This window comes from Ambystoma mexicanum, chromosome 10 (assembly GCF_040938575.1).
Source record: "Ambystoma mexicanum isolate Mex_15411 chromosome 10, UKY_AmexF1_1, whole genome shotgun sequence".
Classification (NCBI taxonomy): Eukaryota; Metazoa; Chordata; class Amphibia; order Caudata; family Ambystomatidae; genus Ambystoma; species Ambystoma mexicanum.
In genome coordinates, this window is record NC_090932.1 from 717,312,413 (window position 1) to 717,326,772 (window position 14,360).

Sequence of the window (14,360 nt, forward strand, 5' to 3'; positions counted from 1 at the left end):
CGTATGCCTATAACAGACTCTGCGCATTCGGTGTCCTATGGACACCCGTCCCATTCACAAACGTGTCCGCAACATCATCATGTGACCACACCCACGCTAAGTGTGGGTCTTTGTTCGCAAACACAGTCCCGGCCCCTGGACACACAAAAAGTGCTTTTTGAGCAATCCAAAATATTTTACTGTGAAACTTCACCCTTGCACATGTCCCAGACAATGCACCTGGAGATCTGGATACTTTTTGGAACTTTTTTAACCCTTTTTGGTGTTCGAAGTGTTCACAGACAGTGCGGCTGTCCGCAAAGCCTGCAGCAGCACCCCTATAAAAGGTCTTGTTGAGGATTAAATACATGACAAGGCATCCAGGCAGTCCTAGGTGGTATATAAGAAACAATTATCTTTGCAGATGGAAATAGGTGCATCAGTTCCTGTAGCAACTGCTTCAGTGCACCTTGCAAACTTATTGCACTCGGATAGCCCAAATACATTCCTTCAACATTTACCACCAGGATATCAGGAGTGTTGAAGTAAGCCATATTTCTACAACGTGTAATGACACCTTGCAAATTTCTCCCTGGCATATCACACCAGGTAGTCTCCACTCCCTGCATTCCAACATTGTCTGGAATACCACACATGATTGCATACCACTGCAGATTAGTGATATAACCATCTCCCACTATCCACATTCTAACTCTGTCCATCTCAACAACCACAGCCATCTTCAAAACATACAGCAATGAAAAAAATGATTACCCTCTCTCCGTATGAATGACACCCTCAGCACCTGATTGGCTAATTCCCCTAGTCCTTTTTCCAAGCCAGATATACTGAAAAGCCCCAGATGTAGCACGCCCTTTCCAAGAACAGCCGCGGTGTCCGCTAAGCACGTAACACTGGGGCAGCCCTTCTACCCTTTCCACTTCACTCTCTGCACCATTCCCTCATTGGCTACTGTTAAGCAGTAACACAACCATCCACCAATCACATCCAATAACTCTACATTTAACTCCATCATCACAGTTCACCACTTTAGATGTATTGTTGATCACGCTGAGTAATATATTCTGCTGTGATTACTAAGCATCTACAGCAATAACTATTGTAAAACTCTCCAAGATTTCTGCTTGCAGATTCATGCACATCCACATGCATGAACACAAACTACAGGTATGAATATTTTCTGCACAGTACATGTACAACTCTTATATAAATGCATATGAACAGAGTAACTGCCACTTACTTGTATAACCTACAAAAAAAGCTTACTGTCATTTCTCCCATCTGCTATAATCAAGTGTCATTTGCAAAGCTTTGTGCTTTCCAAATTTTCATTTACCCATATTACTCATTGTAATGTACAAACGGTTATTCCCTTCATTCATTCTGTCATTTTTGTAACCATTGCCACCCCTTTATCCACATTTCAAGCGTAATAGCATTTCATCCATTATAGTGCATAGGATGTAGACACAATTTCCTTTGTGTACATTATGGGCATTTTACATAGAATCTATCATTAGAACTTCCTTTAGAAATAATTACAATAGTAATCAGACACAACACACAGCTGTCTAACAAAGTGTCATTTGATGTTAAAAGATGGGAGAAATAACAGTATGATTATAAATTGCAGGAACCATATTCAAATTCATGCAATATAAGGTTTCCTGTTCTGTGTTGTGAAATGGATAAATTAAAACCTATAAAACACACACCATTAAAGTGACACTTGTTCATAGCAGATGAGATAAATGACAGCATGACATTTTTACTACTTATCTAGGGTAAGTACAGGTACCCTGCATTGTAAATACATACATTGCATGCTTTTCACCAGAGTTCCTGCCATTTACCCTGTCTAGTAGCAAGAAAACATACTGTTATTTCTCCTATCTCCTAACATCAAATAACACTGCCTTAAAAAGCCAAGTGTGCTCTGTGTGCTTACTGTTGTAATCATTTATAAGGCAAGTTCAACTGACAAATTCTAAGTAAAATATCCAGAATGCACATACACAAAGGAAACTGCATGTGCATGCTATGCACAATTAACATAAAGCAGTATTACTGCAAAAACAAAGAAATACATGTCTACATTAACAACAGTGCTATTAACACACATATTTACTAACTTCTTTCTTCCACAATTGCAGTGAAGAACACTCTCCTAAAAAACAGCAGCGTCTGAAGTACAAAATAGAACTCAGAAGAAACCACTCTTTGCATCCAAAAAGGTAAGTGCAATACTGCCATTATGTAGTAACTGTTACTTAAACACTGTAGGATTATATTATTGCAAAACAAACAATTGTATTAACTCTGCAGCATTAGATTCAGTATTACTGATCATGCCTCAGCAGGTGCACACTTTGTATTTTCATCTGAACACCAGTATAGTAACAGACAACTACGAGAATAGCCTTCCCAACCTGAAGTAACAGCACATTCAACAATCACACAACTCTACATACATGTCTACCATCATACTCAGACACTCATGCACAATGCACACATATATTTCACAACGTCCCAACCCACACTTTCTTTTTTTCTCCAACAGACCCCAAAGAATGCCTACCAAAAAGCAACTCTGTTGAAAGCAACACAGAAGTATAGGAAATCAAAATAAAAGTGTACAGAATAAGCATCCGCCTATGGTCAGAATTTATACAAAAAGTTCAAACAAACCACCAAATACAGTCACTAAGCGAAACAAAAGCAGCTTTCAGTAAAGAAACGTTGCCTCCTCTTTCAAAAAGTAAAACTAAACAGAAAGTTATTAAAAAGACTGTAGCTATCACTAGTGCTAACAATGCACCTATAATATCTCAATGTAGCCACAAATAAGCATAGCAAAAGAATTATTTTACAAAACATGTTCCGCCACAGAGTCCTTCAGAACCTTATAAAACAGGAGAGAAATCATGCACAACCCTTAAAACCTACCGTAGAAAATTAATCCTGATAGCTCTCATAGACAGTGCAATCCTTCTCAAAAAAATAATATTTATTTCAGTTTTAAACAGAATGAAACCACTACCAAAACTAAGTACTAAACTACCAAAAAGACTTGTCAATAAACGGAATATCAACAAACATAACTTTGCATACATCTGTGGAGGTTAGTGGAGTCACGCCACCAGCACAGAACCATATTTCAATGAAGAAGCATACAAACAAAAGCAAAGAAACACAAATGCCATACCAGCTGTGGACGAAGGTATGAAAAACTTAATAATACTATTATGGAACATGAAATGCTGCTCAAAAAAATATCCCCAGAAAACTTAGCATCAACTCTCCATTCCACTGAACCAATACGTCCAGTCTACAAATGCCCATGCACATCAATGTGTAACATAGGCAAACAATCTTTCACATCTTTATGCCACTTCCTCAATCAGTATGTGAAAGACAAATACACATTGAAAATAAAACTACTACAAACTATGGACTCCTAACCAGTGCGAAAATACACAGGACTACAAGGACATTCATTAGCCTGCATTTCTGGACCTATTTGCAAAAGCACCTTCCACAAAATCTAAATGATAGGAACACACCATTCAACTGCAAGAAACCTTGTTCATAAACTCGACTATGCCAAAAGTCCTGCTTTTGCACTGTCTAATTTAAATAACATTCTTCTACATGGCACAGCCAAAGAACTACTCAAAGAAATAGACCACAATAAGATAAGAAAACATATTTTGAAATTGAAAGCCACTTAAAAAATTCAATATCTTTAGAACAAACTAGCAACCACTTTACAGATGACAACCTTCAACTACACACATACAAAAAAGGAAATACTAAAGTTTAAAAGCACATCGGATGATGTACCAAACCATGTGTGTGTGTGTGTTGCCGCAGGATTATTTATAAGAATAGCACAGAAACTGTAGATATAATGTACAAAATAGAAGACAATAAGGTTTCCAAGTGGTTCTCATTAGCTCTCTATCTTCTAGCAGAAAACAAATACGAAATTACTAACCCCTTAATACTTTGCAGTTACTGCATTGCAAAACTTGACAACAATCAAATAACTTCACGTGCTATCACTAGTAACTTGGAATTATTCCCACTACCAAAACCACTGCAACAACTTAACTTGTATGAGAGCATCATAATTCAAATGGTGCACCCATTTCAAGCAATAATAGGCCTTGAACTAAGTACAGCAAAACAACATCCCTCTGAATTACTGAAAGGCATTCATGGCAAAGTAGTGTATTTGCCATTAGCTCTCAAAGAAAATGTAGACACTCTGGGAGTGCAACGTCCAATAGATCAATCTTTGATTATTCTAGTAAATGGCGTACCTACAAAAGATGAAAAAAATTGGCAGCAACTAGAGGGCTTACATAAAGTTAGAGAAGCCCTGCAATATCTAAAAGAAAACAATGAATACTACAAAGAAATAAACATTGAAGAAAACCTGAGGGAAACCACCAAAATAATTCAAGACTCATCAGGAACTGGCCAATTTAAATCTCTAGATCCTACTACAGAATCCAATATTTTAGACCACTATACAATTCACCCATTGCGCTCTAAAGACACCATAGAGGATGCGCTGGAAACTTACTAAATGAGACAAGCCAAAGGATCTCCAATCAGCATATGAGAAAAAGGTGTAGAAGCATGAGCTTTTCCTCTACTCTTTCCTACTGCTAAAGGAGGAAGGTACGATGAAAGACCTACACAAATGACAACATCAGAATACCGCTCTTTATGAATGTATTCTGAATAACCAAGATTCAGACAAAACGTGGAATACACATTTCACCTTCTCTTTGAAATTGAACTCGCAACTCTATGCTACCGAGTTGCACACACATTGAAATTAGGTACCAATTTTCAAAATATGTTAGCTAAGCAATTACTACAAAAAGTGCAAGAAAAAGATGAAGTTTTAAAATCTAACATTACAAAACTTTTAGCAAACATGCGTGGTACAAAAGAATACTGGTTCCAATGTCATGCAGATGTATGCTGTATGATAAGAAACCTTGGGCCACCCACTTGGTTTGTGACATTAAGTTGTGCAGAATATGCATGGGAAGATTTGCACAATTTCCTACGCATAGCAAAAATAAAACAAATATAGATATGAAAACACCAGGAGAACTCTGCTCTCTATATCCTGTAAATGTATCAAGATATTTCCATCATCACTTCATTGCTATGCTTCATTTGTAACAAAATAATGCCTCACCTCGGAGAAGTGCAGCACTTCGTTTGGAGAAAAGAATACCAAGCTAGAGGAGCACCACACATCCACATGCTTTTGTGGATTCAAGATGCTCATAAATATGGTCAGGACAGTGAGGCCACTGTTTTACAGTTTATTCAGAAATATGTCACTTGTGAAATCCCTTCACAAATTACACATAGTGACCTACATGTACAAATTATACAATTTGAAAGGAACAAATGTGTAAAGTATTGTTGTCGCAAATATAAAAAAAGGTAAATACTACACCAAGTGCTGCTTTGGTTTCCCTAGACCAGTTTCAACAACAGGTTAACTGAACAACTTCATGTCTTCTGGTACACATAGTGTCAAAGGTAAATCACCTAAGAACACATATTGCATTAAAAGAACAGAAGGATCAAAATACATCAACGATTACAATGCAATCAATGCCCTCATATGGAATGCAAATATAGATGTGCAATACATTGCAGACAATTCCACTGCAGTTGCACAATATGTTACAGCCTACTTAACCAAAGCAGAAAAAACAGAGCTCAAAGACCTCTGGAATTATGTATCATTGGACAAAAAACTGTCACAAAAATTGTACAGTTTAGGCATAAAAATGCTCTACCATAGAAAATGTGGCTGCTTCAAAGCCGCAGACCATTTAACGGGTACTGCCTTGTATGGGAAATCTGAAAACATAGTACAGCTAAGCCTTGGTCCTGCTAAATCCAGAAAAAGAGTCTCAAATCATATGAAGACATAGAAACAATAACCAAAAAAGATCCCAACAGCCTAGACATTTTGAAAAACAACTTACTGGACACATACTACCCAAACAGGAGTGCCACTTTGGAAACCATGTGTCTATTCCACGTAGCCCAAAACTTCACATACAAAAATAATATTAAACCAGATGAGAAGAAGGGTAGATACAGAGTCAAAAATTGTGAAGGCATGGTAGTGAAACTTACCAAACAAAGCTTAATTAATCATATGAAATTGTCATTAGACATTCCTCAACATAAAGAACTGTATTACATGTCCCTACTACAACTTTTTAAACCATGGAGAAAAGAAGATTTACTAGATACCCATGACTCCTATGACAATGCTTTCAAAGCAAATGAAAGCACTATAACAGACGAAACCTTTATGCAGTACAAAACAATGTTACACAATGAACAGCAACAAGAAGAAGAACTCCAGGTCCAACAAAATATAGACACTCCTGACAGCAGTCAATCCTTCTGTATAAGGAAGCCAAGAACCACTTGGACAGCCACTAATAGCAAATGAGGCATAATTAACCATGACTGAAGTAGAAAACACCATGTGTCAGTATGAGCAATATGCACAAGACTTTGCTCTACTGAAATCGCAACTAAACAATGAGCAGCATAGCATTTTCCTAGAAATAACCAAACAAATTGAACATGGTATGCAGCTTGAAACTAAACATTGTACCTGTCAAAACTACAAACCTATACTGCTATACGTGAGTGGTCAAGCTGGTTCAGGCAAACCATTCTTAATCAAAATCATCAGCAAGTTCCTCCAACAATTGAGGAACAACAAACTGTCAGCTGTTGTAACTGACCCCACAGGTTTGGCCGCCTACAACTTTACACCGATTACTACTCCTTCCAGTAGAAAACCAAAACAAATTAGACTACTATAAACTTTCTCCAGAAGCTGCAATGGAACTATGCAGAGTTTTGAAACAAATGAAAATGCTGCTAATCAATGAGGTGAGCATGGTTTCCAAACTAATGTTAGCCTTGACTCACCTCAGATTACAAGAGGTCCTGAAAACAGACAACAAATAACTCTTTGGAGGAAAACACATTATTGTTTTCGGAGATCTTCTTCAATTAACACCAGTTAAAGGTGAACCTATTTTTAAAACCTTAGGGCACAAACTTTGCAATAAAACTCTTGGCAGCATAGGAAATGTCAACCTTTGGCACCATTGCCAATACAAAGAATGAATTGAAAACATGCATCAGTCTGCAGACCTCACGTACGCCAACAATTTAAAAAGTATTAGAGTTGGTGTACTATCTCAAGAAGCACAATCTATATTAAATACCAGGCACATCCATGCACTCTATGGCCATAGCTCATGTGCTACTGATATCATGGAACAATTAGCACATACAAATGTAAACTGTATGTCCTTGATGCCAACTCTTGCAAGATGTGCTCAATTCAATGAAACAATGTTGAAAAAAGAAATGCAACCGATAGTTGAAATTTGCTGCACAGACAAACTGGATGTGCACGGTATGACACTACTCGTGTGTGAACAAGCCACAGCACAACTATATACCTTAGAAAACTCTATCTCTAACACAGCTGGTTTGGAGAAAATATAAAACATTATCTTTAAACGTGGAACAAGGACTAGTTAATGGAGCACTTGGTACAGTTGTTTGCTTTCAAACATGCCCACATGACAACATCATTCAGTTTGTCAATTTCCACTTTGACAAACTATCAGAAGTTAAAAGGATGGATGCTCAACAGCCCGATTCCTTCTTTTCCTTGATTTTCTGATGTTGTTATTGTCTGACCAACTTATTCTATTCCCTGCCTGATTTACCTTAATTGTACCCATGTTGCTCTGCACACAACTGTCCCACACAATGTTGAAAGTACATTGGAGGAAGGCATGGTCACTCCAGTTGTTCAATGTCACTGACATATCAACAACTAGTTGTAACATTTTGGGACATAGAAAAATGTAATCCAAAGTACTAACTGCCGTACCGTTTGTCCATGTCTGTTTACCCGGTGTATCTCCAGGGGTACGGCCGTTGATCATTTCAAGTTCCCAACCATCGAACAGCCGTAACCAACCCATCCCCTCGGCGTCCTGTTTATTATGCATCATTGTACATTTGTCTTTCAGCTTGGGGTTCGAAGAAGAGATTTCTGCCCCTGTCATATGACAGTTAAAGTCACCAAGCACTACCACTGCTGAGTTCCCACATTTTGTTGACCAAGAAGTCATTAACTCCTGCAGTGCTTCTTGGATTAATTCCCTTTTTGCTGCTCCAGGTGGATTGTATACATTAACGAGGAGGAATCTTTCTGGTCTACATTCATGTCCCAACTCCACTTCGACTGCAATAAGGTTATTTTCTTGATAACAATTAACCCGACTAGAGGTCAGTGAATTGGTCATGCCAATTAATAGGCCACCCCGAGGGACAACCTTTTTCTCCTCTGGTTGCAAAAGCTTGATGTACCACATACCCATCAAAGATCAAGGAGTCAGTTGCCAGGTTTCTTGCAGACAGAAACAGCTATGTTTGGCCAAAGCTTTGGCCGGCCCCTCCGCTCTCAGCAAGTGGGAGAAGCCTCTGCAGTTCCATGTGAGGATAGTGAACTCTCAATTGTTTGCTACCACACCTGGAAGAGAGTCCAGCAACCGCTTTAGAGTTTGCTGTAGTTCCGCAATGTCCACTCGCTTCCCTTCCGTAGCAGAAGGGGTTAATAAGGGTTTAGCTGGAGATATAGGCTCCTCTGATACTGCATTAGGGTCGGCCTCGTTCAGATCGACATCAATATCAATGTCCGCTAGCCTCAGGTAATCTTTGTATTTTCTGATGATCTTAGCTGTTGATGCAAATTTGCAGTGTATGTCAGAAATGTTCGGGTTAGGACCCTTGAGTGGCTCAACAAATTAGAAATCATCAGATGTGAGGACTCGAAGTTCCGGGACCGAATTTAACCTCACCAATAGTTTGGATCGTGCTAGCCATTTGTCTTTGCCACTCTGATATAGGTTCTTTATAAGACACACATGATTGTTGGATGGCTCTTTACACCCATCCAGCAATTTCGGAGTTGTCGTCGTCGATTTGTCGCCTATATCAGACGATTTTACTGATATGGCATGTGTATGAGGCACCCTTTCGTCTTCACTGTGGTCTGGGATGTCTAGCAATTCGTCATCTTCAACCAAGTCAGCCTACTTCACTTGCTCCTTAAGCAGCCAGCTGGTTAAATGTCCCTTGGCTGGAGGGATCTTTTTCCTGGTTTTGGCCGCTCTCTTCTTGGCTTTTTTGGACTGCATTATGGGGGAAGACACATCTGGCTCCGATGCTGGTTGTGTACTAGATTTTGTATTCTTTAGTGCTTTCTTTGGCAGTCAACGTTGTTTCCGGGAGAAGTAGACCAAAGGGCTTTGTTCGAGATCCGGAGAGTTCTGGTTGTTTTGTTGATCATTATCGTCCTCTGCAATTTGGATGGCTTCAGACAGATTAACATCGGCCTCCTCACGTTCGTTTACCGGCTGGTCCTGGGTCGGCATGCATGTGATGGTATTGGCCAGAATTCTACTTGACATTTGCAGCAGGATTTTGAGGGCAAATTGTATAGATGCCACTGAAGACTGTAGCTCCGCGATCTCCTTTGCCATAGGTGCCGGGCAGTTCGCCTCCTCTGGTTCTTTCTCTGGTCCATCTTCCATTGAGGTCAAGACCAGGTTGGGCGAAGCAGATAGGCAACTGAAGCTCCCCATGGATTTGGTAGTTCCGTCCCTCCACCTGAAAAATTCTCAGCCTGAGGCGGGATGCAATTTTCTGCTGGCAACGGAATTTGTGACACCATTCCTTTTTGGATATTTAAACATAACCCCAATAGGGAATTGTTGTCAATGTCCTCGTAGTTGGTCGAGCTCATTTCTCCACTGGCACTGGGTCCTGGGGCGACAATCTCTTCAATACTGGTAGAGGTAATGTCTAATGGAGGGATCAAAGGGTTCGGAGGGAAGAATCCCGTGATCATGGCTTGGTCTGTGGGGATGGGATTCTTAAGTTTCTTTTTTGATCTCGTAATGGTCACCGGGGAGCCGAGTCAACACTCGCCTTGCTGGGTTGTTTTCTGGTTTTACGCAGGTTGTATTTGGTCTGTGCAAAACCCTTCCCCGGGGACATTGCCAATTTGCTAGTGGTGGGCTGTATGTCTAGGTCTTTAAATCTTTAAATAACCTTTAAATCCATAAACTACAACCAGAAAACGTCAATGTACATTTTGCTAAGGAAACCCTGCAACACTTATTATGTATAAAAATACCCTCAACAACTCCAAAATATCAACAGTTAGAATATGCCAACAGGTATCTAACTGCCCCAAGATTCTGAAACAACCAAACAGATAAACGAATACTACTAAAATGCAACAAGAAATAAACAGCTAGAATACGCCAACAGGTATCTAACTGCCCCAAAATTCTGCAACAAGCAGATAAATGAATACTACTAAAATGCAACAAGAAATAAACAAGTAGAAGTACAGAAATGTCTACTATGCAATGCAATGACTCATTACAAACTACCTAGACTAACATGTCATCCTTTCTTTTTTTTCTTTTTTTAATTTAGTTTATTACAAACTTTAAAAAAAAATGTCATTCATAACAATCCTATACAGCTCTACATTACTTTCTTTTTCGTAGAATGAAGTCTTTGATACTCTTTTAGCCGAATGCTTCACTTTTTTCTTTCCAGTATTTTGCTATCACTTCTAAAAATGCAATCAATGCAAAAGTTAGTTTTTTATTTTCTCCTCCATGGATGGCTCTCCACCATTCTTCAGTAGTATATGTGGAGCATTTGGCAATCTCTTGTCCCATATATCTATTTCTAACATCTCTTAAACTCAAAGAGGCCAACACCAGATGCTTCAATGGGTCTTCTCCAGTGTTACAGAGTCGACATATCTTGGCTTCTTCCCTTCGTTCACCTCTTTGGTACTGAGTCTCCTTTGTTCCCATTCATTTAGCCTAAAGAGCATAAAGATTCTTCTCTTCTTATTGCATGGAAATTGCATCAAGTATTTTGGGAGTTCATTTAGTTTCTTTGCTTCAAATGGAACGTTTGTCATTCTTTTGTGTTGCCTTCTTTTATCTTGTGTCTCAATCCAGTCTAATATTAGCAGTTTCTTTTTAACCGCGTCCGGATTCTGCACTAAAGTTTGTGTATTAGTGTTAAGTTGATATTTTGCCTCTGAGACAAGTTTGATAGCATCATTGCCCAGCTTCCACTGAAACCTTCCACACACATTTAAGTTGCGTGCACCTTGTACGTTTTTCAATACAAGGACCTCTGTTTTTTGTACATTAATTTCTAATTTGTTTGTTTCAATGTAGGCTTTTAATGCGTTGATCTTCCTCTGGAGTCCGATTGGGGGTAGATCCAGTATTGCAATGTCATCTGCATATAATATCACATTAATATGTTCCTTGTTGATTTAGGGAGGAAAAGAGATTACATTGCTCAATGCCTCACCCACATCCGATATGAAAAAGTTAAAGAGCGTAGCTCCTAACGGACAGCCCTGTTTAACTCCTCGATTAGTTATAATGGGTGTGGTAAGATGTCCTCTTTGGTCCAAACAAACTTGTACAGAGGTATCTGAATAAAGCGCAGTTATTGCAGCAACCAAGCTTGTTGGACCGCCTTTGCTCTTCATTTTTCCCACAGCATATCGCAGTCTACTCCATTAAAGGCTTGGGCCAGATCAATGAATGCGATATAAATTGCTTGATTCTGTCTTATCGCCTCAGTTTTCTGCATGTTCAAAATGAATACGTTTAAATTACAGCCCACTCCTCTGACAAATCCAGTTTGTTGTAGATCCGCTACATTTGCGTTCAGGATCCATGCTGTTAGCTGCTTCAGTAGCTGACTGGCGAAAAGTTTCCCAACCACATTGAGTAGCGCAATAGGTCTATAGTTATTGGCTTCCAGCCTTGAGCCTTTTTTTAAAAATCTGTACGATTATAGCTCTGTTCCATGTTTAGGGGACTTTTCCAAGTGCTATTACCATTTTGAACAACTTAAAGCATAAGTCCGCCCATTCCTCAGTATTATTTTTTAGCATTTGATTTGTTAGGCCATCGGGTCCTGGCGCCCGAGATGTACTTAGGCTCCTGATATTAGTTAAAATGTCCTCTCGCTCTATAGAGAGGTTCCACGAGCACTCAGCTATCATTTCAGGTCGTTCATTATGTTGATTCTTCTGGAAAAGTGCAGTGTAGTGAGCAGTCCATTGGGTTTCAGTAACTACATTGCTTAGGCTAGCAGATTGGGGTTTTTCTAGACCATTTATCGCTGCACAAAAGTCTCTAGAGTTTCTTTGAGCTAAGCAAGACATCATTGCTTCAGCATCTTTTTTCTCCATTGTCGCTCTATGCCTTTTGGTCCAATTTCTGTATTATAATTTCTTTTTCTTTTTTTGTGAATTTTTTTGTCTCTAGTTTTAGTGCTACTTTTAATTATGCGAAATTGCTTTCTCACAGCTCTTTCTTCCCTCACCACTTCTGGGTCATATACATGTTTTTTTACATTGGCATTATGATTTATCTGTGTCAGAGCTATATATACCTGTAGGAGTGTGTCATACTCAATCTTTTCTCCTTCATCTTTGTTTTTCCACTTGTTTAATTTATCAGTAAGAGATTTTATTTTTGTACTACTCATTCTCAACCGATTTCCTCCCGGTAGAACTTCAATTTTTTTTTCCCAATTCACTCTCTTTTCTGATAATTGTATTTTGAGGGAGATAATTACTAGGTTGTGATCACTTAGGCCCGTTTTAACGACTTCCAATTTTTGGATTCTGGTTGTCATCGCCTTTGATGTTATTAAGTAATCCAGGATTGAATTCAACAGACCTCTCACACAAGTCGCTTGCGCCGGCATGTCGCCTGATGTCTTGCCATTTAAAATATCCATGCACCTGACGTCTAGTTCTTCCCAGATGACGTTCCTCAGGTTTTGGGCACACTTCTCTTTGTATCCCTTCGCAGATGTTGTTAGGAGGTCCATGTTGAAATCGCCACATATAATGATAGAGGCATTATCTTCAGACTCAGATATCTCGTCCATAAGCTCACATAATTGGACCACAAAAGCAGTTTCTCCGATAGCTTTATGTTGCCTGTATACGATAATTATATGTATCTTTGTTGTATGAGAGTCATTCCAACGATGATTTGTCACTGTGGTGACTTGAATATATGGGCTAAGATTCTTTGAGATTTGAATTCCTAGGCCGCTTTTCCTTCTGACCATAGAACACGTTCCAGACATGGGCCTACCCCTGTCTTTGCATATAGCAGGAGTAAATGCAAGATCAAAACCATCGACTGCAGGCGGTTCGCTAAACCATGTTTCCTGACAACAGATTATGTCCAAGTTCTGCAGAATACTGTTCAGCGACTGCAGTAAATGAGTGAAACCACGTGTGTTCCAGGATCCCACTCTTTTCAGGTTTTTAGCTATTCCGTCCTTATATTAGCTGCGCTTTGTGGAGTGTAAGGCTCCCGCCACCCAGGACCAGCTGTCATTTATGGATCCTCTTAGCTTTACTTCTTCTGTTTGGATCATGCTCTTTCTACAGTTTTGTGCTTCAATAGTGACTTTGAGTGGCTTTTTTGATTTAATTAATTCACTAATTTCTTCTTCGTCCCAACTTGAATCATCTTGGATTACTTTCTGAGTAATTTTTGCATCACATCTGTTTTTTGGGCTTTTTATAGTTTCTCGAGATGAAACATGGTCCTCGTTTGCACTATGCCCAAAACCATGCAGTTTTTTCTCAGATTCTTTGTTATTAGTTATCTTTTTTATTGAGAATCCGAGGTAGAACAAATCCTCGGCATTTCTCAAAATGAGATCATGGACAACCTCTGAGTAGATATGTAGCACTACCCTATCTAGGGTTCAGTCACCAATAAATTCCACTCTTTTAAGATCGTTTGAAGAAATCATCTTCATGTCATGTACATGGTTTCGAAGCTGCATGACGTTAAAACGATTTAAGATCAGGCCGTCTTCTTTCGGTTCAGTTCGTTCGAGAAGTATTCGGAAGTTAGATCCTCCTCCTATTAGGTTCGTACCAATTTTTTGGCTTTTAGGTTTTACTCTTCTGTCGACCCTCCATGGTTCATCAGAAGATTGGATATCTGAGTTTCTCTTTGTATTTGGCACTTCCTTTATCTTGGCGGCTTGTTGAGCTTTTTTCTTTTCCGTTTTGGCGGGAGGGTTTCTATCAAGATTGTAGTTCTTAGTTCTGTCCTCCTCAGTTTTTTCTTTCTCCAGCATCCTCTCTCTTTTTTCTTTCAATGTGTGGAATT